The following is a 26132-nucleotide window of genomic DNA, read 5'->3' as shown; positions in this document are numbered from 1 at the left end:
TAAAAAAGCTTGAACCACGATTTATTAAAAGTGGACACAAATGCAAATGTCTGAGCAGACTGTCGAAAGAGAAAGAGAGATAGATGGACGCGCGAAAAGTGCGTTTCCGGCGGCGAATGCGTATTTCCGGTCAGCCAGCGAGCAATTTCTCGATCGAAACGCATGGGTATGGGACGAAAATTTCGTGCGTCACTCTGGCTAACGATTTATAGATCGGATGGAATGATCCTTGACGTTGTTGATTGATCAGTCGAGACGCGTGTAATACGTACAACACGAATCACGTGTCTGGCTATCGGCTACTGAATTACGTGGTATTCAACGTGATATCAACGATGGAATTCGAAGTTTCTCTTCGTATAAATCATAATCGTCTGTGACGTGAACTGAAATATTTTTTCACTTTGCAAATTTTTTAAATTTTTTTACTGTACATGTATTTGCATACATTCTATTTCTGTTTTTTTTTTTTTTTTTTAATTTTTTATACTGTTACAGTATCGTTATATCTTTTATTTTATTTCTATTTATTATTTCTTTTCCTTTTTTATTTAATTACTCTATTTTTACAAAAAAACTATTAAAGTCTATAATGTTAATTATATTATATAATATTAATATTAATACTATATATATATTCTAGCGCTTGATAGTTAGAATAACATAAATATTTATTGATTATCCGTAACATAAGTTACGTTATCAATGTATAGTTATTCTTCGACGCTACAATTATATTCTGTGATCTCATGTTCTATGAAAAATTGTAAATTGATCATTTTGACTTTGTTAATTCTGACCTGAAAGTTAGAGTTTATCATTCTGAAATTTATTACTAAAATTATATCCTAGCGAATTTGTTCGAACATACTGAACGAATTTACAAATTCCTACTTTCGATTCCACAAATACATAAATAGCAATAAAAATATATATATATAATATATTTTTATATTTAATTTATATATATATTTTTTTTTTAATAAACAGCGCGGATAAAAATAAAATTGTAGTTGTGGAATCGTACACTATTCTATTTTTATTTCGTATTTATAATCTACCCATAAATCAGTACTTAATTCTAATTTAACGTGGAACGTCAGGAACGATATAAATCTTTCTCAATGAAAATAGAAATTCTTAAAAAAAAAAAAAAAGATCGGAAACTGAAGTTCTCGACGACCCAGTTTATTTACAGAAGGTCAAAGAAGAAGATCCTTCATCGAAAAATTAAAGAAGGCACAATAGAAAATAATAGAAAAATAAAATAATTTTCTAATTGTATTTAACAACTCTGATAATTTATATAAAAATTTATATAATTTATATATAAATTTATATAAAAATTCACCTTCGGTCGAAATTTTAACCGACTCGTTTAATTTTATAGTTAAAAGTCTCCTTTCAGCTTCCTGCTTGCAATTTTCTCTTGTTTATCGTTCTGTGACACCAGACGATGTCAGCGTTTGTTTCAACGAAACAATCGTATCACCATTTCCTATCGATTCAAATGCCGATCATACGCGAGGAAAGGGCACGGAATCGCGTTCCACGGACGAATGTTGAAAAGAAAGAAAACGACGAAGACAATCGGAGAGGAAAAACACGAATACATGTGTCCGCAGAGCTCGTACAATGGCCTCTTCGTGAATACAACACGTTCGTCATTTCTCGATGTAATGCTCCGTGTCTGTCGGTTGGATTCAGGCCGTCATCTATCGCGCTCGCGGATCTACGATCGATGATCCAGTCAAAACGACGCTGCATCGTCATCGATTCACGATTCTCTACGCAGGCTTGATAACTTTTATTGTGAATAGTAGATACTGTACGCTCTGAGATCCTCTAAGCTTCGAGATAAATTAGTAAATTTGAATAATTAATTGGATTCTTCATTGACTTTTATTACGTATCTACTTTCTTAATAAATTAGAGAAATAGGGATAGATGTTAGTGTATTTTTTTTTAGGAAGTATTTTTTTATTTTGAATTTGACTCATTCTATGGACTTGATGTTAAATAAGTAAATGAGTAAATGTCAAGTGTTAAAATAATAAAGTGATTATGTAATTTGCATTTACTTTGAAAAAACAGCGTTGCAATATTTGTTTAGAAAAATTTTTGTTCTATAAATATTTGTTCTATAAATATTAATTTAATTTTTAATCAATTACTAAACTGAATAACTTTTTTTTTAAATATATATTCGAAAACAGTATGAAAGTTAACGCAATTTTGATTTAAATTAGTATTTTATTATAATATTGCATTTTATATTCTGGTCAGCATTTTCTGTTAATATTCTATTAATATTTTATATTGTAATATATATATATTTTTAATATTTAAATACCTGATATTAATATTTTAATAACATATCTAAACAGATTATTTTTTGGTATATTTAAAAAAATGAATATCGAACATCGTAATACTGATTGATAAATGAGGTTTTATAATAAATCTCGCAAGGAAGATTATTATAATATCGAGTAATCAATCAAACAATACTACAGTATAAAAATATAATCATGTGAGATGTCATCAACAAGGACATGCCTATGTAAATCTATTTAATCGATTAATTGGACGTAAATTATATAAGTATTGACTAATACACTCTATCATAAGGCAGCAATTAAACGAGGAATAAGTATAATTATTGTGAAATTTGTACTCGAACGTATACTTAGGCTATAATTAGAATATTTCATGCTTAAATCATCACGGATGAACGTTACTATTATATAATTGGCTACGATTTATTATGGAATTTTGTTCATCTTTTTCTTCCACTGATTTCTGTCATAAATGAAAATATTTCTTTCGTTCGAGAATTTTGATAAACTTCAACAAATTCGTTTTTGAATAAGATTTTAAATTAAATCTGAATAGAATATTAAATTAAAAAATCGAAAAATCCAAGAAAGGAATTTTTTGAAAAAAGAAATAGAAACCTGTACCTGTTGTAAATAATGATTTGTTTAATTGGAACTTATGTAAATTGTTCAAAAAATTAAAGCCTAACGTGAGTGAACATTTTATCAAGATACTAAAATTTCCTAAGCAATATTTCCAAAATTCAAAAATTTCTGAAATTCTAGAATATTTCCAAAATTCAAAGATTCTAAAATTCTAGAATTCTAGAAAAATCCTAAATTTTGAGATATCCGAACGCTAAAATTCTGAAATTCTGAAATCTTAAAGTTCAAAGATACCGAGATTCTAAAATTTCAAGATAGTGAAAATTAATCAAAATATTGTAAAATCTGCAATTCTCGATATTTAAAATTTGTCAAATCTATAATTTTACAATTACAGTTAAGATTATGGAAATTAATAATAGAAATTCTTTACCCCGTCAATGTGCGAGAGACTTAAAAATTCAAGATTCATATTTTTATAGATACATAAAATGGTTGCAAAATTGGAAACTCATTACTGTAATATCCCCAACGCAACAATTTTTACAGAAACGCACGAAACTCCGGCTAATTGTCAGTTTATATGCAGACGTGATTAATTTTCTTACGATTAATTCCCTGTGTGATTCTGTCGGTTCGCGAACGATGCGCGCACGTCCAGCATGATTTCGATGCCAATCGTTTGCATGGAAAGTGTACGGCCAAATTACCCCAATTCTCGTCGTTTAACCGGGCTACTGCCTCCGAACGTTCCGCCAGTGCGACGAGGAACGAGCAACGCGCCGTAGACAGAGAGAAGAAATGGCGGGAGGATAATTTATTCCGGCTTTATTTAATCTCTTCCCTCGCGTCTCGGCGCGACGCGACTTGCTAAGTTTCTTTAATCCAGATTCCAGATCGACAACGAGGAAAAAAGGAGGCAAGACGCATTTGCGCGCGTGTGTATAATCTGTTTGTTCTAAATCTAGCGTGCGTCAAGCTCGATTATTTTTCACGTTTATTAACTTTCTCTTTTTTCCTTCTTTTCACGTTTATTAACACGACTTTTATTTTTAACATTCGGTTAACGATATCTAATTTGGGGATCAGGCTTGGAGAATTATTCGAGCAAAGTGCTTGGAGATTGATTATTTGAATAATACATCGTGTCTCATCTTGACTCTTGATGTTGCCTTGAAATAATCTCGCGTTAATTTACTCGAGCGAGAAGATCTTTTTCTTTTTCTTTCGTTCATTTGTTGTTTAATTTGTTTTTACAAATCGTTTTTCATTTACACTGAGCCTTCACTTAATGACGGGATTATTTATTTTCAATAAATTAACAAATATTCCTCGAATAAGTAAGAGATCGTTGAGATCACTTTCAAATTTTTACAAATGAGAATGATCAATCGGGTGGAAATGGCTCAAAATAAAATTAGCCAACTCTGTTAAAAATGTATAATAGACAAAGAGACTAAATAAGGAATAAATTTTGGGGGAAAAAATCATCGATCATTGCCTTGGAATTTTAAATAATTTCTAAGTGGTTCTCGTTTAAAATCTGAACACTAGATGATATATCTAATAATTAATAATTATTACTTACTAATAAAATTAGATTTACATTAGAACTTATTATTATTATTAGAAGTTGAGTTTCAATTCCAATAACGGTATCATTATTATTTTTTGTAATAACATTAGAATACATTATTATTACTAGAACCTACTTATTTATCCTCTTGTTTTCCTCTTCCAAAAATTCGTGCGACAGAAGACAGTTAAGAAAATATATCATTTTATTTCAATATTTCACCGCTGTGATAATTATTCATAAGATAACGTAAGAACGTTAGTACGAAATATTTCATGGTCGAGGATTAAAGGATTGTCGGTTTATCAATTCTGCTTTTATGAATTTCAAAGCATTTTGATTAACTTAAGAACGACGTGTAATTATTGATGATTAGAGAGGGAAGAGGCGGGAGGCTCGTGCGATTTAACCGGCGGATACAGAAAGATAGAAAATACCTTGAGATAACAGTAATATGGAATTCAGTTGCACAGCTCCCTTTTTGCAAATTAAAATTCCGATGCATCCGGTGTTGAAAGGTTAATGCTAATGACAAGGTAAAGATACTCTCTCCTTCTCTCTTTCCTTTTTAATTTCTTCCCACTTCCTATCCCGTTTCTCGTTTACTTCCATACACTCGGAAACTTCAATTAAGTGATAAAAATCAACCAACGGGAAACGTGTTCTAGTATTCGTTTTTCAAGAAGCGTTGCACGACGATGAATTTAAAAAATACGGCCGTTCGTCAATGCAAAGTCACGATCGCGATAATATAACCTGCGCCGGGATAAATTGTTCGAGTTCGTTTCAATGCGGCGTAATTTTTCTAGAACTTCTTTCGTCGCAATATGTGTAAATTCATTGGAATATCGAATGTGAATTTTTTAATGTAATGAAAGTATTCTTTGCGACCACTGTTGTGAATATGTACAAATAAAAAGAAAAGAACAAAGTCATGAGTCAGAGTGATTTAAATGTATGAATAAAATTAAATTTCTTTCATTCCTATTAATAGATAATTAACGTGTTAATTTATACTTTAACTGATACACTTTACTTTTACATCGTTACTGATACGTCGATAATAATAAATAATGAATAAATAATTTTCCAAAATGATAATCGCATAATATCGTTCCTTGAAATTTGCGCCGATACATGTTGATAATAATATATATGTTAAATAAGTAACATTCCGAAGATATGATCGCGAAAATATTGACAAACGTTGAATAAACGATAATTATAAAACAAAATTATAATCGCTCGGGAGGAAATTTTTAAAATTGACACTGACGCACCTTATATTGATATGCATTAAGTAAATATACTTCAAAATAATAATCGGTCAAAAGTGATTTTTCAAATTTATATTGGCGCTTCAATAATAATAAATACTAAATAAACCATCTCCCAAAGCCATAATCGCCGGAATAGTCTTCAAAATTGATATTGACGCGCCAATAATAACGCATGATAAATAAATAACGCTCGAAAGCTATAATTACGAGAACAGTCTTTAAAATTCACGCTGGTGCGCCAATATTATATAAATAATAATAATATTCCAAAATTATAATCGCGCAGGAGTACTTTTTAAACTCGACATTAATACTTCAATGATGCTAATAAATTTTCAACAAGCAAATAGCGAAATAATAATCGCGCGGAAACTTTGAAATTTACATTGACGCGTCAATATTAATAAATTTATCATATTATTTATAATATTGAACGAATAGCGAATAAGCTATAATTACGAGAATGATCTTCAACGTCGACATTGACACACCGATATTTAATAAATATTGATTCCGTTAAATAAGGCAATTTGGATCGTTTAAATTTATTTTCACATTTGTGAATTTCAAATTTTCATTCTTGCTAAGAGAAAGCCTCTTATAGCTTTTAGAATTCGAATGAATGTAATTAAAAATTTCATTAATCGCTCATCTTTTGAAAGGCCAAATTTAGTCTTAGTCCGAGTTTAGTTAGTTTTAATAATCATTAATAATCATTATCGATCGTCCATATCGTCAATTCGACACATTTTTCCGAAAGAATATTATATTTTGCAACACAGAAGTACAAATACAAAAGTAAAGTTCCGTGACATCTATTTCTTTTCTTCTTTTTTTTTAAATATATTTAAAAAATATATAATAAATAATAATATATAATATAAAAATATATAAATATAAAATAATAATATATAATATATAATATATATAAATATAAAATAATAATATATATAATATAAAAATTATTCTTCAAACAAAATTTCGATACCTACCTGGTAATACGTATTTAAATAAAGTAACAATATTTAAATTCAAATCTGAATAGTATCGAATAGTATTGAACTCATATCTGAATAATACCCTAAGCTTGCCTTTAGTTAACAGCAAGTGAAATTACGTAACGCACAATTTTACACACGCAATCGCAATTAGCAACTGTTCGAGCCTCCACTTGCCAGCATAAAGAAACAAAGAAAAAAAAAAAAAGATAAACGCGATCCGTAATGCGCGGCTCGTTACAGAGCCTCCCCAATCCCACTCGCGACCGCTTCCGGTGGTAAACTACAACCATTTGCAGTTTACCGTAATTTTTCTCCGCGCGAGATTGCACGGAGCTCGCGCCACGCCGAGGGAATTTAATGTCGATGAAAGTGCAACTCCAGACACTGAACAAAGAAAGAAAAAAAAGAAAAAAAGTCGCGTGCCAATCGAACAGATAATTATTGTTCCTCTAAACAGATAATAAATTCGAGTGAAGAAAAACCTGTGCTTCAAGAGTAATTAATGACACTATTAAGGGGAGATGGCCTCGCCGTGTCCCAGCGTGTCCAAGAAAAGAAATTTAATGGAACCGAGGGAATTAAAAGCATGGAGGAGAAAATTAGACAAGAGGATTCGACGAACAAGGAAATCGTGAGAACGAAGTGTTTACGTTCATGGGGTTTCGTATCGAGCTTCTTTCTCTAAGCTGTATCGAGTTTCTTTTTTTCCGTATCGGCAATTAGATATGTTATTGAGAAATAAGAATTTATAGTTGGATTATATTTAGTATTAAAATTTTTTTACTTAATTTAATCGAGGATGAAAATGCAAAGTATGAAATGACGTCGAATATTTTAATGCCGTAGTTATTATGGTATCATTGGTAACGGAGTTAATATAGATTATCCGATTTTGTAATTTTTAATTTAACTTACAATTAGTTCATCTCACGGGGAGTACGTATAATATAAAATAACGCAAGTATTGTGAAGTTGAAATGATCACAGATAAATTATCATAGTTGCAACTAAAACGAAGCTTCGATCAATAGAGATTGAGCGAGTCCAATAATTGAGTAATTAATACATAATTACGATTAAACAGAGATACGTAACTCGTAAATATATATCGTAAAATATACGTGTATTCAATTTTAAATATCATTTAAATAAAATATTCCACATCCTGTAAGCAATTTTTGCGCGCAACAGTCTCTATTACATAAAATAGAGGACAAGTATGTATAACGTAAAAATACACTGAATTTAAACAACTTGATGAGACGCTTAAATAACGCTTTCGTTCTTGGATAATTGACAACTTGATAAGTTCTTGATAATTAATAAGTTCCTCTATTTCTCTTTGCTGCCTCTTAGATTTTGTAATTATACAAGTTTCTTTCAAAAGAATTTTTAGTGGAACTGTTTACTACAATCATTAAACGAATCATTACCACAAGCTACATTTAATTAGAGGCTTTAATTACGTGCAGGAAAGTTGCGACTAATTGGACGTTTAGAAAATTGAACTGTTTTTGAGAAGGACTGGAAAAATGTAGAGAAAACCATATATAAATAAAATATAAGAAAGACAACTTTTTTTACAGTAAGAGATAAATTAATCGAATCAAATTAGTTTATAATGTAATATATGTATTTTAAATGTTTAATATAAATTTTACTTATATGTAATATAACATACAAAATATTTTTAAAAAAATTTTTTTTTCGTCAAAAGATTCATTTTAAAATATAGTGAAATAAAAAAAATAGAACCAAGAAAAAGATCTTTGAATTTCATCTCAAACAATTATGATTAAAATTATTATGTAATATAAAGTAACATAACATTACAAAACATTTATATTTTTGTTATTGTCTCATAAGCATTTTTAAGTAGTCTAAAGTACCCGAATATCAATTTTTTAGTAGGTACAACAAATATTCTGATATGAATTCACAGTTTTCATTACTTTACTTGCTTTCATTAATCCAAAGAAATAACGTGTTGAATTATAAAAATTATTTGATAACAACCATTACACGATATCCTGTAAAACTATCGCGGATAAAAATGTAAATGTAAAAATGTAAATTCCAAACTGAAGTTACTCCTTCAAAGAACCACCTTCTAATCCCTTTTGCCTTCCACTGCCAAAGAGCCAATTTATCCGATACAAGTGCGCGACATAACACAAATCGGGCGCCTTCGAGCCAAAGAAAAATGATCGATGTAAAGACACAGTGGTGCGCATTGTGTGACTTCCACTCACAATCAGCGTGTCTCCCTTTAAATCCTCCATCTTTGCTACCACAGCGCTACATATATACGTGTATAATATATATATATATACGTATATATTATATTATAAGACAAAATTCTCGCATGGCTCTTAACAGAACCATGTTTCATTTCACGAACTCTCTAGCTAGAAGAGTAGTAGAAGGCTCTCTAGCACGCGTAGAAAGAGACGACATCGTCGTAGCTTCGTTGGGAGAGAAAAGGAGGAGAAGAGCGAGACAGGGAGAAAAGGAACGGTCTCTCAGACAGTAAGTAAGCTGGTAAGAAACGAGGCACGATTTATTTGACAGATCGCACCGACCGCGAGCGTTAGAGTGGTTTATTTTATAAGGCCAGATTGCCGGCCTCACTTCGTCGGAATAGAATAATGGACGTTTCTATCCCCCCCCCCCCTCCTGCACCGTTTGTACGACCGACCTCCACCCCGCGGTGACCCCTTGCCTCCTCCTGCTCCTCCTTTCATTCTTTCTGGCCTTCGTCTCGAAAGTCAAGTGCAGTTAAGGACCACTTTTCGTCCGACACGCTCTCTCTGGACCCAGGAGAAGAGACGATGGTTGGTGTTCAGATTCGGGAGGGACCGAGCCCCCGAAACTCTTTTGCGCTGAGGTACACGAACGTTGTCACTTGCCATTCGTGGGAAGATCTCTCTGTGCTTTGGGACAGAGGTCGACGAATGGGAATTTTTAAGACGACGAAGAAGGATTTACTTGGAGAATTTGTTTCGAAGCAATTTTCAAAGGGAGAGTCGAGGAGTTTTGCGAATTTTTTGATTGAGGAGAGATTCAGAAGAATTTTGCAGTAATTAATAGCTAGAATTTTGTAATGATTGAGGATTTTTCAAAAGAATTTTTAGAGATAATTTAATTTTAAAGGTGTTGGATTCCGTGTAATAGAGTCAACACGCTTACAGTCGTGGTCGTGTATGAAATAGAATGATATAGAATGATTTACAATGATTTAGAATGTCTTAGAATATGATGAAATAATATGTCTAATGTCTCTTCTAAGCATGTCCTTGTATATATTTGGTTATCATCGTCAAGTGGAAGGGGAAGGAGCATAGATAACCAACTACTGAATCTTGCCTTTATGACTAACTATTCACAGTCCACTTTTATGTGGACTGTTACTAGCATTGTCAGTGTTTACACAGATTCAATATTGTCCGGATTGATCATCCAACAAAAGAATTGATAATTTTAATTGACAATTGATCATTTAATTCTGGAGGAATTTTATGAGGAATTTAACTTAGGATAACCTAAATTAATTCTATGCTCGTGAAGAACGTTGCTAGAAAAATTCTACGATTTATTAGAATCTTTTCGCAATTAAAAATTTCACAATAAATGATGTTCTTCATAATACTCGCGAGAATTTCACGATAATCGAAGGAGGTGTGCAATAAAAAGAATTTTGCAAGAATCACAGGGAAATTGGTATACAGTTGGTTAAACAAGGAGATTTGTTGGAGATGAATTCGATGATCGAACGTTTCGAACGACGATTACCACAAATAATAGGCTGCCGATCGACAGGTCGAATTTACGCTGGAAATTAATCGGCGCCGTTAGTAGCCGAGTTAATTGCTGTTCGTATCACGAATAAGTACATGAGTTTTTCTCGGTGCCGAGCGATGCTCAGCATAATCTCACGCCGATCACTAGAGGAACAGCAAAGAGATCGAGCGTCTAGACGCGATGATCGTCGATAAAAGTCCACTGGAGAATTTAACTCGCTATTATTTATATACGCGATTCTTTTATTTCGCTTTTTAAATAAATGTTTCATCCGCGTCAACTTCTTTCATTACACGTTTTAAACCTTTGTAAATCTCTCTTACGTCGACTTTAGATTTTTCATTTCTTGCCTACGTCAATTTTAAATCTGTTAATTTCTTGCCCAGATCAATTTTACATTTTTTAATTTTTCATCGGCGGTTTTATAAATTTCTCTTACGTCAACTTTTTGTCTACGCCGATTTTTCATTTTCATTTTCTTCTACGCCGCTTGAAAACTGTTAATTGTTAGCCCCGTTTAGATTGGATTTTACGACGCGTTTGAGAATGAAAAATCGATAATAATAATATCGATAATAAGGGGAACTGTGAGTCGGTGACCAGTCTCGGTGAGACGAGCACGAGACAGGTTGCACGGGAGGAAATGAGGAGCTCGTGCGTTCGACGAGTTAATTGACCGTTATCGTGGGGACCGATGTAGTAGGTCATGGTTTATGCTTTGCTGAAGTAGCTCATTCGATTCACCTGCCTGGAAGAATAATTCAGGTAGCCTGACTTTTTCATGCTATGCTTTTATATGAGTTTTTTTAATTGAACTCCTAGCCAAACTATCGCATGTATATTTCGTTAATATACCATTGCAAAAAAGCCAAATGATTTTCTTCATTATAATTCCTAGACGTTTAATTGGCGTAAATTCACTACGATCAATTAATTGATCTTTTTTTTCTTATATTAAATAAATGAAATTCTGATTGTAGAATGTTGAAATTGACTTGATCCATTTTTATTTATTTATGTAAGTTACGTAGATAATTTTACACTGATCGATGTAACTTTTGCTTTACGTTCTACAAAAATATAAAACTAAGACACATGGCAATATAACATTTAAGAGATCCTCGAAAAGATCAGAAACTTGACGCTTAAATATCAAATAAATTCATACGCGTGATTCATAATTATTCATTATTACGATTACGATTCATATATTCATTATTACGATTATAGTTCGTATTACATTGCCAATCAAGTAATCGGAAAAGCTAGATAGAATTCGCTTCCGAATTTTTAACTTTAATATTCAATTAAAATTCATCGAAGATCCCAAACGCAAAAGAATTTCGATTCGCTGATATCACCACGCGATATCGTCTTCTACGAAAGATTTCTTCCTAAAGACTTAAAGACTTGAAAAAGGATCTTTTGAAAAAAAAATGAAATTCCCGATTGCCGAAAGGAATGTTGAACCATCGTTTAACGATTCATATCGCGAGGAACGCGACTTCAAAGCAATTCGAGTACGTCCTAAAATACCGCTCTATCGCATACCGAAAGCAAGAAACACCTGGTACGATTCACCCCATAAATCAGCTTCCTCGAAGTCGTCTTAACCTCGAGAAACCGTGAAACATGAACGAGGAGACAGCGTGAAAAGATATAGCATCCGTGCAAACGCATCCGTGCACCTTCTCTCTCGCGAGGAGGAGGACTCGAACACGCGGATGTCCCCTGGAAAAAAATCCTCGTCTCGTGGAAATGTGTTGAAACATGGTTGCACGCCGAGAGATTTACGCCTGCCTGAGCGCGAGAAACGCGAAACGAACGCTCGAAAGCGTTTCAATGGAAAATCTGAATAATTTTTATCTTCCTTTCTTGACAATTCATTGTTTCAGTTAAATTCTTAGTTTCTTCTTTTCCTATTTCCCCCTTTTTCTCGCGTTTCAGATTTTCGTTAAAAACAAAAGATGTACTAATCGAATGTATGTTACAAAGTATAATAAGAAACATTAATTAAAACGAAATAAAATGAACTACGTTGTCAAAGATACGAAATTTTGTTGGAAAATTGTATGATCGATAAAGTTTGTAATCAATAATTGAAATAGAAATAAAACAATCCAATGTTTATTTAATATATGAATGAAATAATACGATAATTTCTACTGAAATAATAAAACAATATAGTAATTTCTAACAAAATATATGTAATAATCATATATGCATTAAAGAAATACAGTATATTTATTTCAGATACTAAATATTTATATCAAGTATATTGTACATCTATACAGTATAGTATATATTATATTGAATTTCTATATTTTATCTACATATATATATATATATTTGCATATCGTATGCATTCTTTGAATTTAAAACATTATGAAACAATCAAATTGCATAATAATCTGCAATTCACAAATCAGAGTGTTTCCTAAAAAAGATAAACTCACTCAATTCCTTGTAATTAATTATTATTTACTCTTGTAAATTAATTAAATTATGTACTTTTAATTAATTAATTAATCACGTAATTATCAGTCGTCATTGGCGATTCCACTGACAATGTCAATGCGACTACCATAAAAGTAAACCTAAATAAATGAAAACGTAAACAAGTATATATAATGTACTGAAATGTACTCTATGAAACTGGGGGAATTACTTCCAGAGAAAAGCCAGCGAGTAAACAAGATTCTTCGAAGCAATTTAACGGGAGATCTGGGTTGATAAAGAACGAATCGCGTGGATTCTGTGTAACGACACGCAGGAGGGACACCGAGGTCGATCGCGTCCTCAGCCTAATGGAAACGCGCATAGGCAGAGTCGTCGGTTTTTCTTCTGGGAATCCATCGACCCGGTAAATCCACGGTGGCCACGGTTAACAGACACGGTTATTAATAAATTTCACGGCGGCGCGCGGTTTATTCTCGACGCCACAAATCTTGCGGCCCGATGTGGCCAATTAAAAAGAGCCAACGCGTTAAAAGCCGGTCTTAATTGATACCTAACGAGGTGCTACCAAGACGAATGAACCTTCTCGATCCTCAACCACGTCGCTATCGATTTTTCCGTGTAATGTTGAATTTTTTAACGTTGCGTTCAACTTTTTTCTCTTATTCAATTAAAACGATATTATGGTCCTTTATATATGTATATATCCGATTTTTTTTTATCTTACCCACAAGAATCTCTATCATTTGCATTTTTGTTCACACTTCGTTCATATAAAATGAATAATAAAATTCTATAACGAATGATTCTCGTTGCAGCTGGAAACAAAAACATTAGGTAAATCGAACAAGTAATCATCATTATAAACATTGTTGGAATTTCAAGAGATATTAATACATTTTTTTTTTTTTAATACATTTTTGTTTTCATTGACTCGTCGTTTGCTAATTATAAGTATCGTTTTAACAATGCTGAATATTAATTAAAAATAACGTGTCTGTGTATTTAAATATGCAGAGTCAAATAAAACAAAGAAGCTAACGAGCATTCTCCAGTGAATACAGAAGGAAATGATTGTCTCTCAATTACTATCAGCAGCATCCATCAAGTATCAGCCATCGAACAAAATTCCTGTTGGCATTCTCACCGATATTCACGCTTTGATTTCGCTCCCTATCTTTCCATCTTTTGCTTATCAAGCAACATGTCATAAATGATGCAGCAAAACGTTCGTGTGGTTTTCACGAGAGTAAAATAACAAAAAAAAGAAGGAAAAAAAGAAAAAGAAAAGTGTGATTATCGATCAATGCTGTTAATCACGGATGCAGAAAGAGAGAGAGAGAGAGAGAGAAAGAGCCTTGGGGGCTGGATCGAATAAATGCAGCTGCACGTTTTCACGCAACGAGTCTATTAATCGGTCAACAGGATGACGGACAGTCGTTTGTCGGGGAATTAAAATGTTTCGCGGACGTGACGGTTAAATCAGAAGTCATCTGTCTTCGCTCATATCGCATTTTATTACCGGACAGGCTTGCGCTGTATAAACGAGAGCCGCTACGACCGATTCCGACAGCCATGATCGTGCACATTTCTGTTTTCGTTTGTGGAGAAAAAATCCTTTTGTGATGCTTCTTTGATAGTCGCGAAGGACGAGCTTCGAAATGAAGTAATGAATATAGAAATTTTAGAGTTTGCCAGAGGGGTGAGTTTTTAAAATTTGCGAGAAAATTTATTTCTCATTTACTATGTAGTATTAAACAGATCTAATAACCTTTGGCATTACAGTCCACTAAAAATATTAATAATATTTAAATTTGATAATATTAACTCTGATAATTTATCAAGATATTAGTTCAGTTTATTTAAATTTCATAAAATTGCATAGACAGAAGGCATAGTGAAAACGAATCCTTGGAATTTTGTTTCATGATCCTCAATGTTAAAAGATAGAGCTTGATGATATAAATTGGTTGAGAAGGATCGCAAGTCGCAAATGTAATTCCAACGTTAAAAAAGATAGAGACTGATAATACGAATAGATTGAAAAACGGTGCAAATGAAACGGTGCAACCCCTATATTAAGAAACAAAGTTTGATAATATAAATTGATTGAAGAGGATGTGCGAGTAAATGAACATTAAAAAATAGATTTTAATTGTACAAATTGATTGAAACACAAGAATTGCACAATCCTCGATGATTTAATATTTTATAATAGTGTCGATAGTTTGACACAAAACGAAATCGCAAACGAACACAAACAATACAAAAATCCCCCATTTCTCAGTTGCAATCAGCCTCGACACTCCAAATTCCAAGCAATCATAGGCGCGAATCACCGGGAACCAGTTTGGCAGCGATGCCTGCCACCTGAACAGAAGCGGCATTCGATTCGCCAGCAGGCAAAAATCTCGCGGAAATTCAGATTCTTCAGAATATTTGCGTCATCCGGCATGAAGCTGATCGCCTAAGGCGAAATGGCCGCAAGCTAGAAATTGTAATAAACGGACAGGCAATCTCCCCGTGGTGTCACACGGATCGAATACGAGGCTATTCTCGATATCGAACGGAGGAACAGGGCGGGAGAAAAAGAAAGCCAAGTTGGCCGCGCGATCGAAAATGCTATTTCGAAATTGCGAATAGCGAATTGACGTCATCGAGCTTCGCTCGCTGCCAAAAGCGAAGAACACGGCTCGAGTTCACGGCTCTATAGAATTCGCCTAGTTATTACGCCTCGTTTCGTTCGTACGTATTGAGGAAATAATGAAACGAACTCGTTTCGAGAGATGAGAACATTTGGATCGTGACGAGTAAATTGCAAATGTCGGATGGATTGCGAAATTTGATTTGAACGAGCGGAAATTGTTCTTTGAAATTGGAAATTTCAGATTTGTCTTGGGATCAACGAATGATTTACAGTCGAAATTTTATTATACGAATGTCTCTTAATGCCCGAAATAGAGTGTCTGCTGGTAGCTCTTGACAGACATTTTACTCTGATAATGCAACATTTAAATTTAAATTTAAATATTCCAAACAGCGGCAGTTTGAATAAGAGAGGCTCTGCTGCAATCGAGTTCATCTAAAAACAAATTACAAAAGCAACCAAGATATTCGAAAAAACGTTGATTTGTTATTTCTGCAATCGAGCTAATTATCCACAACTGCAGAGAGATATTTATTGAGATGCAATGACGAGATATGCAATACTTCAATCTCTTATCTTAATAATAATATCGAGCTTATTATAAGCGGTGTAAGTTAGGGTTTTGAATTGGCTCTTAAAAGAAAAAGCAATTTGCAATTTGCTGTTGAACGTTAATAAACACAAATTAACAGTAACGTTTCAATCTAAAATTCAACGTTACAATTAGTATGATATATCTAACAACTAAATCTAGGTATCTGGCAAACAATGCTCAGGTCCAAGAAAATTGGAAAGAAAAGGGATTAAACGAACAATCAGATATAGATGGAAAATTGAAAAAATGCAAGGGGTTAAATTAAACAATTAGATACAATTGAAACGAGGAATGATCCATCGAGTAAGCAAAAATAAATAGAGTGTCAGCGTGACACGATTCATTCCGCGGAATGTTGGTACGCATGATAGAGCGTCGTTCTAGCGTGCGGTTGCACGTGCATGCGCATGCACGTGCAGCCATGCGAGCATATGCGCACGCACGTTCGCAGTTTAATTTATCAGTTGAAATCTGGACTCGCTAATTACCGCGCTCGATGCGCACGGCAGCCGTGCGTGCGAGACAATACGGGGATCGGGGCAGACTCTCGAGACGATGAACAAGAAAAAGAATACCACGGTAAGAGCAACTATTCTTTTTTGCGAAACGCCAACTCTGCAAGCTGATTGTACTAAATACATACATAGCGTTAAATTAAAAAAAAGGAAAAAAATAATATGATGATGCGTCTGATGTTTGATTGCAATATTTTCATAGATTTTTATAGAAGGATGAATACCGTTTTTTTTTTTCTCTCTCTCTTTCATACTTTTGAATGTGTGATGTATGAGCAATTATTTAGAAACAAAAATCGTTTGCAAGATCTAAATTACATTAACATTTGGGTAATTATACAGCAACGGTGAAGTTGAAGTATCATGTTACAGAATTTCGGATTTTTATTTCTTTTCTTATTTCTGAGAGATGCAAGCCAGAATATTTCAACCTTGTATGTTATTCATCACGCGCAACGATTTCGTAATTAGCAATTAAAATCGATAATTTCGTCGCCGGTAATTAAAGTACACAAAACTTAAATATTCTCTCACAGTAATAAAACTTGAACTGAATGATTACCTTTTCTTGTCGCTGTTGTGAAACAAATAAAAACTTGCATCGTGACTACGCCAAACTAATATATACCAAAATAATATAACGTACCACAAAATAATATATGTACCACCAAAATAATATATTGTAAAATATTGATACTATAAAAGGTACTTTACTGTACTTCAGTAAATATATTTTAGATACTTTTACACATTACGTACTGTCTTCAAATTTCTCATAAACGCATAAAAATCCGCGCCGACTGATTAAACTGATAACTAAATTAAACGAATGGCTAAACTAAAATAAATACCACCGATGAGAAAATATTAAATATTACAAATAGCTACGTCAATACTACGAAATGAAAAATGAACCCTCATTTACATTTTTATCATAAATGATATTTTTATAATTTTTATTTTATAATTATATGTATTATAACGTTTTTATAATTTTCATTTTATTAAATAATATAATAATATTATATATTATTATATTATCTTTTTATATATATAATGTACTATATGTTATATATTATTATATTATTACATTTTATTATTATAATAGTATTATTTAGCGAAATATTACAGATAAGACGTATAAATTTCACGCGGCAATTAGTTAAGAATACAAACCAGAAATTAGCTAAAACAACCAGTAACCATCCTTGAATCAATACACAACGTCTCGCACCACATCTCCACGAAGAATCTCGCTACATTTCTCTCTGCCAGGTGGACCCCATCACGCTGCCTTTTCAACGCCATCGAGAAAAAAACGGCGACGCGTGCCACGAGCGAGAACCGATCCCTCCTTTTCCCGTGTTGAACTCTTCGTCCCCCGGCCGTCCAACAGTGATTTTATGAACCTCCAGTGAAACAAACGAACTCCCTCCGGGTCGGAACACCGAGTGTTTCGCGATTACTCGAAAGAATTTGTTTGGACAAGGATTATCGTTCGTCGAAGTGCATTGGGAACAAGACGTGTATTTTCGAGGGAATCAACGTAAACTAAGTTACAGCGGTTTATTGCTTCTCGCGACTTTTTCCCTTGTTCTTATTTCGAGGAACGAAGTGATCTCGTTTCTCGCGAGACGTTACGCGCGTGATAAAATGTTAAAAAAGAGAGATGAAATCTAGGGCCATTTTTCTCTTGTTACGGTGTATTTTTAACGATCGATTCGTCTCTCGTGTTCTCGACTTGAGAAATTTTTCTTACGATAAGTTACATTACTATGTAGGTGCAAGTAGCTTTTCTAATAGCGGACTTATTTTGACGTTAACGACTTGATTACGAATGTTTGTAGAAACGTTTATAGAAAATTTTATTTTACAGAATATAAATAATACGAAAATCAAATCGATGAAGATACCTTGGAATTTAATAAATAATTTCAGAGTAGAGGAAAGAATAGCCTTGTGATAATTGTATATGCAGCAATAATGTAGGTAATAGCCAGTAGTATAGCTCAATTAGTTGTATAGATAGTAGTATAGCAGTATGTGATACGATATGCTGTAGTACTAGCAGAACACAAACATAATAAAATAGTTTAATAATAAGATAAACAAAAATATGGGCATTTCTTCGTTTACAATTTCAAATATGATTGTCATGAACATTTTCGATAAAACGGATCGAATAAAATGTCGAGTGAAACGTTTTAAACTGTATGTAATATGTGAAATTAACGGTAACAGATTTGAACAGTATTTAATACAATAAGCTGGTAATAGTATAATAGTTTATTCAAATATTGATTTGAAATACTCTTTTTAACATTTGAAATAAGACAAATATAAAATGGAATAAAAAAATACTATATTGCAAGAATATAGTACTTTAATATAATGTGATACAGTATAGTATTAATACTCGAGAGAAATGTGATTTAAACATTCGTAGAATTCGTTCCTGAAGAAATTGTTCCAATTACGTACTAGAGAATTTCACCCGAGAAACAGATTCCACGAAACAAAGCACGGCAACGAACGCTATCCACGTTTACTCAAGCGTGCCACGTATCAATCGCAATTAATCGACTTCCTAGTCGACTTTGACCAAACAAACATACAAACACACGATCTATTCCGTCGTGTGTTCTGTTACCTAGCTTAATCAACGTATACGCTAAACGAACTAAAAATACACTCTAAATAAATACAGATGTACTTTCTATATACATTCGTTGTAAATAAAAAAAAAATTCATTTTGTCACCTATAAGTTTACGTATATAATCATGTCTCGTTGTATTGTATAAAATTCTAATAATAAACAAGTAACATAATCATGTTTACTGCGAATTTGAAAAATATTTAAGAAATTATTAAATTACAAACCATTGTAATTCTAATCAGAATAAACTTTATTTGCTTCTCTGTAGTATATGGTAACTCGCAATTAAGATCGTGATTTCGATTTATTTACACGTTCTTTTAAACAAATGCAAGAAATATTATCAATTTTTATTTTAGAAATAGTATTAACTTAGGAAATAATTAAGATCCATAAAACGTCTAAAATCCTTCCTTTCCTATTTTAAAAATTTAAAATTTGACGTGCTATACGTATGTAAGCTTGTGTGATTGACTGTGCAATATATGTGTTGCGATATTGTTACAAACTAGTATGTATACGTGTGTGTAAAAGAAAAGAATTTGTATGGTGGAGTATGAAGCCGGCAATTTTCTCTGACGATAGATCATCAATATTTATAGTCGGTGGCCACGTGGCAACGCCTTATGAAGCTATTTGCGGAGACCGATAGTACGGCCTCCTAATCGTCTGATTGCATAATAATGCTAACCACAGCTGCTAACCGCAAATAAGAGAGATGCCCTGATGACTCCTCAACAACTACTTTCATTTCCCTTTTGCGCCTCCGTCTGTCACTGGTCTATCACAATACTATCTATATTACAATACTTCGTTTCATCATTGTTCCATTACCACATTGAAACAAAAGAATCTCTCTTACTCTAAAGAATCTCTTTGCAACAGTCATTGATCCTCGATTATTCCGTTAAAAAATTAAACTACGAGCAATCCTACGGTTTTGCTTCTCATCTCATGTCTCCCAGTGAACCCAAGAGAATTTCGTCTCGTTACAAAGGAAAATAACCAAACCTAAATACCTCCATTAAAACAAATAAAACTTTCATCAACTTGGTCTCGAGTTATTGAAAATCTGCGACAATTATCGGTTGATGATGTCTCTCGGAAGGATCCCTCTGCCACGGTGTGTTCCGTTTCTCATTGTCAGATAAAATCTCGCTCTAAGCGAGAGTCTTTCACTCGACATAAAAGGGAAGTAAACAGCGAGAGGGGAGGGGGAGAGAAAAAGAAAGAGGAAAAGGAGAAAATAAAAGAAAATGAAAAATGAATGAAACGAAAAGGGGAAAAAGGGAAGAAAGATAAAGAAGAGGAGAGAGAATATGTGTTTGTGGTGGGCCCCGGTGCCGGTGTTACTCGATGCCAATCGAGATTAAAGGGGGCGCACGATCTACGACGTAGAACGGTCTCATTATTTCGTGGCCAGTGACTACCACCGATGCCAGCCAGAGTTTAATGATGATTAATGCAAGCCACTCGTTACTCGTTCCGTCGTTTTAGAGGAAACAATCGGAGGACAGCGAGGAATGCGCGGCATCGTTCGTGAAACCACGCACCTCGATACCATCGCGATTCTTCAGGGAGAGATCTGGTCAATTCTTCACTCTGTGTCTCCCATTCTTTCCTCGTCTTTGAAAATGACTGATGAGCTTCTTTCATCTACTACGTACATCTTTTCTTGGAGGCCTTCTTCTTCAGACACGTTCTTTGTTCTTTGAAGTTTGTGATCTCGAGGGTTCAAACTTAATATTCGTTGATTCTGGGGGGGTAATGAAATTTCATAACTGTTGTTATCCTAAATTATTGCTTCGTGTAGTACAAAAATCTGATTATCAAAAAGAAGCTAAATAGAAAATTATGATTACTATCAGAAAGAATCGATACAACGCTTCGATATGTTAATTTTTTCTATTAATAATTGAATATAATGCTTCTTATGTTTTTCTTCTAAAATGTTTACGTCTTCCTTCTAAGAAAATTTATATCACTTTAAAATTTTTATTTATTACAGTTTTCTTACATTTTCTTATGTTCTCTAACTCTAACCAAGCAACTAATTCATAAACAAAAACCGCGAGTGAAATACAGACATTAACCTAGCGATTTTTCCAATTTCATCGATCCGTACGAGCATTGAATTTCGTTGATCGAATTTCATAAATCACCGGCAATGAAATCCCGATCGGCAATAAAATCAACGCAAGATCGAGGGATCGAGAGGTTGGCCCGCACGTGGCAGAGAGTAAATTGAATCTCTCACTTGAGTCAAAATGCACGCGGACGTGCGATGTGAAGAACGACGAGTGAAATGTTTTCTTTTCGTTGGCGCGGACAGGCGCGTCTGTCGATCGTAATTCACTTCCTCGTTGTTTGTTCGAGGGTTGAAGAAACAGAGAAGGAGAAAAAAGAGAAAAAGAAAGAAAGAAAGAAAGGGGAATAATAAAATTGAAAGACAGAAGGGAGAGGAGGAACACACACACACACACATACACGCGGTCGAAATGTTTGCGCACCACGAAACGGCCCCTCGACGCAATCTTTTCTAATTATCTCGTTCCAGTGCGCATTGCGGCCCATAATCGGATATGCTAATGAGCAACAGGAAAACGCAACGGTGTTGCCTATCTTTTTATGTCGCCCGGTACACCCTGAGCCCTGCCATCACTTCCACCCCCGTATATATACAATGTGTCTCATGTAGTTTGTCCTATAGAATTTCTATAGAAGAAAGAGAGTATTGGATTGCGTAATAAATTCGTTTCCACCAATAGTGATTAAATTAATGCGTGTTATATGATTGACTATTTTTTTAAAAGCGAATCGAATAACTTCGAAAGTCTCGTTTTTTTATTAAAATATTTTTACATATGCATATGCGTATGTCTATGCTCTTTGAATTATACAATTATTATCTATAAGGAACATCTTTCTGAATACTGAAATGATTGACATATCAATGCTAGTAATAAATATTTCAATAAATCTCATAATAAATGATTTTTTTCTATATTTTAAATATTGTACATTGTATTTTCAATTTTATGTTATATTATATTTGAAATATATAATAGCGTTGGTTTCTTTCTACTTCTTTTTATAATTATAAGCATTAACGCTAGAATTTTTATAATGCATACTATAATGTATATCCTCAAAAAGAGGTGAACAAATTTATTACACAACCAAATACTACATATGTACATAGTGTAGGAAATCTCAGCAGATCGAGTCTTGAACATGAAGAAAGAAGAAATTTTTTTTTCTTTATATTATATCATAAGTAGGAGATTTATTCAATTTTGACGAAGGCACTAAGGATAACTGAAATATTGGAGTAACTTCTCGAATAGAAAGACCATGTCTTAGGACAATTGGAATAATCATAAAAGAAAAAGATAATCTTTTAGGTTAAAGATCTTCGGAGGATTAGATTATATTTTGAGAATAACAATTCACGAAAAAATTATTTTCTGTAAAATAAAATAAAATACTTGTAACATATGTATATTGTACAATATATTCGTATATAGTGCAATACTAGTAATATTTATAACATATACAGGATGTGGTACGTAATTGTCGCCACGATTTTTTAGGCACTTCTGATTGTGTGACAAAAAATGTTTTGAACAAAAATTAATCAGTTTCTAATTGGCTACAAAGTACAATATAAAAAATTCCAAAAACTTTTCTTTTTCGATAAAAAAATCATGGTCACATTGACTTTTTTAAATGGCACCGTGTATTTTTGACTTTGCAGGATTATTCTTCTGAAAAAACGAATTAAACGACCTACTACACTATGACCTTCAGATGTCTTTGACTTTAGAAATTTAGATTTAATCAACAGAAATTATTCATTGTAAATTTTTTATGAAAATGTTCTCTGAACCAGTGAGGATCAACTCTGAACCAGAAATGGTATCTGTGACGATTAATTACGCATTATTTGGATACTTTTGTCAGTTTAACGGTCTGACTTTACAGTACAAGTTATATTAATATTTTTTCATAACGTTAATATCAACATGATTTTCATCCTACCAAGTTACAATCGTTCATTCTGCTAAGACAATTCTGACATTCAGTCTTAATCTGTCAGTACAAAACTAAGCATGTACTCTAATAGTGAAAAGGTAGATATGCTTGCTCATGCTCGGTAAATGTAATAGAAATGCATGTAGAGCTGTAAATATGTACGCTATAAAATATCCAGAGAGACGCCACCCGTGTCCATAAATGTTTTATAACATTGCAAAAGTGTGCAAGAGTACATGATTGATACAAAATAATTTTCAATATTAACGTTTCTGTTGATTAAACTTAAATTTCTGAAGACATCTGAAGGTCATAGTACAGCAGGTCGTTGAATTCGTTTTTTCAGAAGCAACAATCCTTCAAAGTCAAAAATACACAGTGCCATTTAAAGAAATCAATTTTTTTACGAAAAAAAAAGTTTTTGAAATTTTTTATGTTGTACTTTGTAGCCAACTAGAAACTGATTAATTTTTGTTCAAAACATTTTTTGTCACACAACCAGAAGTGCCTGAAAAATCGTGGCAACAGTTACGTGCCACATCCTCTATATAGTACAATATATTGAGAAAAAGATTTATTTACAAGGTTAGTAAAATGAATGTAAAGTGCATGAATAAAATAATAAAATAATTACAATATATCGAGAAAGAGATTTATTTACAAGGTTAGTAAGATGAATGTAAAGTGCATGAATAAAATAATTGATTTCATCAAAAGTACTGATTCCAGGATTTATAATTCCAATCAATACAATGAGTGCCACACTTTCAATTAAAAAAACTATCTCAAATCGCAGTACGTAATTTAATTACAACGCATAATTCACAAGCGAGTGTATTTTTAACCAACGTAATCAGTTCTGAGGTCTTGCATATTGCATTGTATAATGTTAATAATATGCATAATGCGTGGATACGTTGAAATGCATTATACATTCATTATGGTCATTACTGCGCGCACGTACTGTATGTAATATCAAATCATTTTTTAAATAGGATCACTTTCTTATCTTGTTTTCCGATTATGTTTGTGTACACCGCAGCAGTTACATCTGGCATCAGCGAGATCGAATTAAGATAAAATGTATTTGCTGATGCACGTCTACTGATGTCGAGTTTGCAGCTGTTGAGCTTCTGAATTGACTGATAGAATTTTCTATAAGTCTCTCCACCAGTTAATAAACATTAGCCTCTTAACTATATATAGTAATGACCATTGGTGCGATAGTCATTGATTAGTGAAAATTCAATACTCTAATTCTTGTTCTTTTTCTTTGATCTGATATGATACATTTGTAATAAAAATTAATAAATAAAAATAAACCCTTTATCGTACAACATGATAATTCCTTGGACATTATCATTTTTATCATTTTCATTATTAAATTGTATCAGATCATATTAAACAATCGTAATAACGATATATTATTAATAACAATAAATAATAACGAATAAAAATAAACTTTCTATAATAATAATGATACAGTACGCAATAACGAAAATAATCCTCTCAGAGAAATAAACTTTCTATAATAATAATGATACAATACGCAATAACGAATATAATCCTCTCAAAGAAATATTCGTTTCAACAATGTCCAATGTTCTGTTTCAGCTGAATCACCATTGACAAATTCGAATCAAACCGTGCGTCTTCTTCGTTCCATATCGACAATGTACTCTCGCAACCATCCACCGTGTACCAGCTACCATTGATAAGATTCTCCCATGTAAGTACTTAGAACGACGAAGACTTTCGAGATTTCTCGGTCGTGTTCTCTCCCTCTTCCCCTTTCCCCCCGTTATCGCCATTACACGAACTGCACTTTTCTCCGCGATTATATTGTGCCAGAGGCCTATGTTCCCGATCGAGACCGATTGCTCTATGTAGCTGAACTCGCCCGTACGCAAGCCAAGCAATTGCACCTGACTTTCAGAATAATTGCCTCGAACGCGATACGATCTACTTACTACTCGCCCGTTTTCTTTCCCTTCTCCATTTTCTCGTTCTCTCTCTCTCTCTCTCTCTCTCTCTCTATATATATATATATATATATATATATATATATATATATATATCGTTCGTTTTTATTTTTCTCTTCTCCTTTTTTTTTCACTTGACGTTTCATTCACTTCGGATCACCCGTTCTTTTCTCTTATTTTTTCTTCCGTCTGGTTTTTTCTTTTTTTTTTTTTCATTGGCAAAGTGGCTTGAGACTGATTTGAAATTCAATCGAGGGGAGGGGGGAAGAATCGAGCATGGTCCTGCGCCCACTGTAGCTTTATGGCTGAACGTACAGATGGTAATTAGTTGCAGCGGGGACCCGTCAGGGTGGAAATTGAGAAAAAATGAAAGACGCAATGGGAGGAAACGAATCGACGTATATAAACGTTTGTTCCAACCGAACGTGTAATTAGACGGCGAAACATGACGGATTTTTCATGAGTCCTCGGAGTTTCCTCGGCATCTCTTTAACCTCCGCATCTTTCCTTCGGTGATTGTTCGACGCAGTGAATGGTTGGCAATTTGTTATAACTTGCGTGTGAAACGTACGTGACTGGGCTACGAAGAAATCGAGCGTGTTTCAAGGAAAATTAAAGGTTAGATATATATTCGAATTTTATGTTAATGAGTACCTTCTTA

The 26132-nt window shown here is 33.2% G+C and overlaps 1 protein-coding gene across 4 annotated transcripts in view; it reads left to right on the top strand.

The window, feature by feature from the left end:
- Positions 1 to 26132, top strand: part of LOC122537499 (fibroblast growth factor receptor homolog 1-like) — a 100309-nt gene that overhangs the window by 1948 nt on the left and 72229 nt on the right. For 3 of the 4 annotated variants that reach the window (XM_043670701.1, XM_043670700.1, XM_043670704.1), the window contains one exon: positions 25104 to 25218. The exons of the other annotated variant lie outside the window; for it this stretch is intronic. The gene's annotated coding sequence lies outside the window, so the exon portion shown is untranslated. The remainder of the gene's footprint in view (positions 1 to 25103; positions 25219 to 26132) is intronic. 4 annotated transcript variants of the gene reach the window in all.

Source organism: Frieseomelitta varia, unplaced genomic scaffold (genome assembly GCF_011392965.1).
Source record: "Frieseomelitta varia isolate USP_RPSP 00005682 unplaced genomic scaffold, Fvar_1.2 scaffold_912, whole genome shotgun sequence".
NCBI classification, from domain to species: Eukaryota; Metazoa; Arthropoda; class Insecta; order Hymenoptera; family Apidae; genus Frieseomelitta; species Frieseomelitta varia.
This window is presented reverse-complemented; position numbering and strand designations above follow the sequence as displayed.